This window comes from Giraffa tippelskirchi, chromosome 10 (assembly GCF_054371585.1).
Source record: "Giraffa tippelskirchi isolate mGirTip1 chromosome 10, T2T-mGirTip1v1.2.pri, whole genome shotgun sequence".
In the NCBI taxonomy this organism is placed as follows: Eukaryota; Metazoa; Chordata; class Mammalia; order Artiodactyla; family Giraffidae; genus Giraffa; species Giraffa tippelskirchi.
In genome coordinates, this window is record NC_137284.1 from 86,342,269 (window position 1) to 86,347,893 (window position 5,625).

Genomic DNA, 5,625 nt, shown 5'->3' on the forward strand with positions numbered 1-5,625 from the left:
AACTATATTCTGTATATAGACTATTTACTATTGATTAACTAAAATTCAAATTATAGGCTTTGGAAAATCTAAGATGACATAAAAATCAATATTCTAAAGCTTCTATACTGGAATATGTTAAACATTTGAATATTTCTGTAGAGAGATGAATATCTTTGGAGTCTTAAGATTATTTTCCACGATAGATGTACAATTGCATGAAATGCAATCTCAGTTACTCTTTATTCTTTGGATAGGCAGTGCTTTCAAATCTGTGTTATAATTAACTCAGAAGTGTGAAACCTGTAACCAGCATCTCAATAACTGGTTTGAAAGATCGAAGATAATAGTCATTAACCTTTGCCTCAAGGCTACTATAGTTTTCATTACTGTAATTTGTTAGACATACTACCAGTGCTTTGATTTGGTGATTTGATTCATCCATTTAATCTTGGTTTAGGGAGTTGGACCATTGATTTAATCCTTCTGCTTATTTTAAATTCAGTATATTTCCTGGAGATAGAACTTTAGTGAAAGGCACTCAAAAACTCAATTATAAAATGTCAGAGGGTCACTCTTTTCTATTTACTAACATTAGTTCTTCAACCTGTCTGCTTCTGTTATACCAAATTGAAATAATTGTTTGGACACCAACTAAAAATTGCTAGGTTCAATCTGTTTAGATATTCAATACCTCTGTCCATTGAAAATTTGATTACTTTAAATAAATATTTTAAACATTTAAATAAATTTAAATAAATATTTCAGGTGAAAAATGTAAATTTACTTGATTACATTATGCTTTAAATTGTATCTACTCTCAGAGAAGGCAATGGCACCCCACACCAGTACTCTTGCCTGGAAAATCCCATGGACGGAGGAGCCTGGTAGGCTGCAGTCCATGGGGTCGCTAGGAGTCGGACAGGACTGAGCGACTTCACTTTTACTTTTCACTTTCCTACATTGGAGAAGGAAATGGCAACCCACTCCAGTGTTCTTGCCTGGAGAATCCCAGGGACAGGAGAGCCTAGTGGGCTGCCGTCTCTGGGGTCGCACAGAGTTGGACACAACTGAAGCGACTTAGCAGCAGCAGCAGTACCTGCTCTATAAAATTACATAGCTCCATCAAAATATAAACCTTTTCATGAGACATTTAATTTAACTATCTAGTAACTCTGAGTGTAAACTAAACACTGAGTGAATGACAATGTATGCCATAGTTTTATTAACATAACCTATTATTGATTTTACACATAAATGTACACATTCATAAAACCCTAGTGGTCAGTGTTGGAATGAGAGAAAAATCCATCAATATTTGTTACCTGGAAATATTCTAATAACTTTCTTATTGGTCTTGTTATAAGGAAATATTGACTTAGTGAGATTTTTAAATACTTATATAAATTCAACTATATTTTCAGCATTAAAAGCTAAATTGAATTCTGGTGACTTTTAGCACAAAGCTGGTTCAATAAATTTTAACATATTACATTTAACTAACTCCTAGAATTCCGAATCTTTGCTCACCAAGCAATTTCTAAAAGTTGTTTGCAATGGGAAAGCCTGAGAATGCAAGTAATCCTTTAAGAATTTTAATTTCTACTGTAAGTATTAACACACTCAGCTGAGCCTTTTTTCATAAATATGTGGACTTATCACTACATATTGCATATACAGTATAAGTTGATTGCACAAATGCCAACTTAGAAACACTTTACGAGTTGTTAGAAATAAACTCTCAAAAGTAAAAAAAGAAAAGACAATATGTGCAAAGCTATAATTAATTGATTTGCTGATTGGTATTTACCGTTAGATGGCATCTTCAACAGCATGTGCATTCGGTAGTGATTAACTGCCGCTCGATTTGAATTAGTTTGAATGGAAAATGTGAGTATGTTCTAGACTCAGTGGGCTCTTAAAAAAGCACAGCTGCTCTAAAATCTCGAAGGAGAACAACTGAAACTAAAAAAGAAAAATCAATATGTCACCAGCAGGTTTGTTGTAATAGATGCTTAGCATAGCAGGTTTGTATAAGCTAATGGCTTATTAGGCATGACAAGATAGTTATATTAAACGACTGCATAGGCGGAATCACTGGGGCAGCAAGACATACAACTGTATAAATGCAGTATTTTTTTGGCAGAAAAAGGGCCAGGCAGGAGTGTGGGTCAGAGTTCATAGGTACCTGTGTTGGGATATAGTACTGAAAACATTTTAAACATAACAAATTTACATGGATGTAACACTCACTTCAAATTTACTCATGCATTTAAAACTCATTATCAAAGAGCTGTTAATTTTTATTTTAAACAATTATAATTTTATATGAATTTACCAATGTACCATTTTCTTTTAAAGGCAAAAGTTATTCTTTACACAATTAATCTAAGGATCAAACAGGGGGAAAAGCTATGTTCCAAATGTCTGAAAAAATAAAAAGAAATTCTATGTATACTTAAGAGATCAGGTAATAGTCTGCTTCAGAAACAATATAGAGGGGGATATCCCAAGTTGTAAAACATGTAACAAGTTAAATATAATCATAATAATTATCTTCTTTGTCTCTTTCTAAAGTGAAATATTATCACCATATTGTAATCTTATGAAAGCTTGCAGATGAAATGATTTCATAAAAAGAATGACTTCAACTCAACAGTAAATTATTTTACATATACTGCTCATGGGAACCAGAGATTTCCTTAGAAGACTTTTATAGGGGCACTAAAGCTGTGTTTTTTAATTCATACACTGGCCTTAATGTTTATTATTCTCTAGTTCATTTCACAGTTTTTCTCTACAGTCAACATATTATTACAACCTGAATTGTGATGTTTCAACACAATCTTGTGACCTTTCAGTAGAAATTTATGGTATACATCAAAGTGGTAATACATACATAAAGAAATACTTCTACAAAGAAACAGTTACTTCAGTATTTCTGCTGAACATGTGGCTAGAGTTTACATCTTGGTTACCTTGCACAAGCTTCCATGAAAAACAGTGCTGCTGTTTGTATGAGAATAGACTGCTGATGTTCTCCCATCAACACTTTTCCCTCAGAGGTTGAAGTTTCTGCTAGGGCTTTCTGTTTAGACTGCTGGGAGACACTTTCTGCTCATCTTCACTATAGAATTGTCCATACAAAAGACTGTAAAAACACAGGTTTTTATTCATTTCTTTGCCATATTATAGCATAGTTGTGTTTTTTAAAATCAGATATTCTTACAATGTCTCTCGTGTTTGAAAAGTTAGTTAATTTACCTTGATTCTTTCTCTAACAGCCTTTTGATCTTGGACCAGTCTCAATTTTCCTACCTGTAAAGTGTTTCTTACTTGTAAAATTCAAATGGTCCTTATATCTAAAATATTTCAAAGGTTTTAAGGGAAACAAGTTTATCAAATATATGAAATTTTACTTATATATGTCAGTATATAAAATTAGGGATACATTTCTTTTTCTTACAACTTTTTATGACTGTAAAAGGAAAATAAGTCTACCCATGAATTAAAATTTAAATTTGAAGCTAATAAAATTCAAATGAAGAGCACTAAGTTAACATAGTAGATATTTTTTACTGAAATGCCAGTTTTGCTCACATAGTAGCCATGACACTGACCGACCCTAGAGATTAGGGTATAATTCCTTGCATTTATCATAGTGCCTCACACTTAGTGTGGACTCTAGAAACATTTCTTATAGGAAATAATGGATACCAAGTGAAAATGAAAGATGAGTGATGATTCTTGCAAATTATGGGTTATGGTGGTATGAGGTAATTTTGTTGACATCTTGGGTCTTTTCCTCATGATTTAAAGATGTGCTTTGATAACTGTGAAGGGCTACAGAGCAGTGAATCACTGCAAAGCTGCTTGTGAAGCATGTCTTAGGAAAAATTGTGAGCTTTTATTTGTGTCCGGGGTGGAGGGAGCAGCAAGAAGCATGCATGAGTCATAGGACAAAAACACAAAATGCCATTCCAGAGAGTGGTGACCTTATGTCTGAGGATGCAGAAACCAAATTGGGGAAATAAGCTGTCTTGTTTTCAAAAGTTCATGTAATGAGGATAAAGTTAATTTTTTTCCCTTAGAAGGTTATACCATTGAATTATAGAATTACTTTTATTTGATATTCCAAGTGAGTTACCTCTGATTCAGTTTGAAACTACCCCAGATCAGGCAGAGTCCAAACATAGACCTTTCTTAGCCTAGTACTGCTGTTTGTAATTTGGAACAAGGGATGCTGTTAAAGGTGTGTGCTTCTGCCCCCTGAGAGTTGGAACACTTTCTAAATTCAGTGTTTTCTGTGATGTACTTAGGTAGAATATACTTTTCTAGCTCCCTTTTAATTTTAGAAAGAGGCTAAATATTCAAATTAGCAATTTGTACATTTTTTTACTGATTGCTAAATATAAAAAGAAGTATATACGGAAGGTTGTGGCATATTAACAAATACTCAAGAAAAAAATGTATTATAATAGTAAAATATGAGCGAAGTCATTACTTGGTGGAAGAGAACTTCTTGTTTTCTGAATGCCCAGTGTCATGGAATGTCAGGCCATGGAATCCTCATTCTTTTATTTCAAGTGTGTTTACTATCAAATGATAGTAATTCCTTTTTCAAAAATGAGTTTAAATGCATTTCACTTATTGATATGAGCCTTCCATTCAGGATCTTTTTCTTTTTAAAGTTTTCATATGTGTAGATCCATTTTTATGTGGAAAGTGTCCAACTTAAACATTTGTGTATAAAAGTTTTCCAAAGAACTCTCAAAGAATTCTATTGGATGTCTTTACTGTATTATAGGACTTATACCAAGAAAAGGGAACAAAGACCATATCCAATTAAAACAAGGAAAGAACTCTTGAACCCAGCCATGCATACAAGAAAAATAAATTGTTTGAAGTGAGACATGAGGTAATCGTGACTCCTCAAGGGGGAAGCCAGTACTAATCTGGCTTCTAATGTGCTGGTTGGAGATGAAATGTTTCATTGACATTAGTGCTTAACAAATCACCAAATGTTCATTGAATACTTACTATTTCAGGAGCTCTGTTAAATGGTTTTTCTTCATATGCTCGCATTTCAGCAAATGTGTAAATTATATGAGACACAGTTGACAGTGTCAAATACCAGGAAAAAAAATGCATTTCCTAAAAATTCCAGAATGTATTTTGAGATTTTACTCAGTGCTATACAGTGATTCAAACTTCTTGCTACAGTCTAGCCTATGAGAAAATAAAAATACTGGAAGGCATATTGCAGTTTAGGCCATGAAAATACTTCCCAGTAAATGAGGACTGTGTTCACAGACATGACTAACACATCTCATTTCATATATTGAGATTATTTGAGATGGGATAGGAACATTTTAGTGATCTAAGCCTTACAGTATTGAATCATAGTGTTTGGGGAACTAGACGTAGTAATGTATACACTCAATTATAATGACTAATATCAACTGTGAATGTGGTTCTTTTTCACATGATCATAGCAAATTTAAAAAATGATCAGGATTTTTAAAAGAATACATCTCTTCCTAGGTAGCCAAAGTTTCTGTATGTTATAATTTTTCCCTCTTACAGCTATATTTAGGTTTTACTTAAATATAGTGTATTCCAAAATATTTATTATTATATTAAATC

At 32.9% G+C, this 5,625-nt stretch overlaps 1 protein-coding gene across 2 annotated transcripts in view; it reads left to right on the forward strand.

Annotated features, from left to right (window-relative positions):
• SEMA3C (semaphorin 3C) overlaps positions 1 to 5,625 on the forward strand; it is a 202,469-nt gene that overhangs the window by 46,574 nt on the left and 150,270 nt on the right. The gene's annotated exons all lie outside the window — the stretch shown is intronic.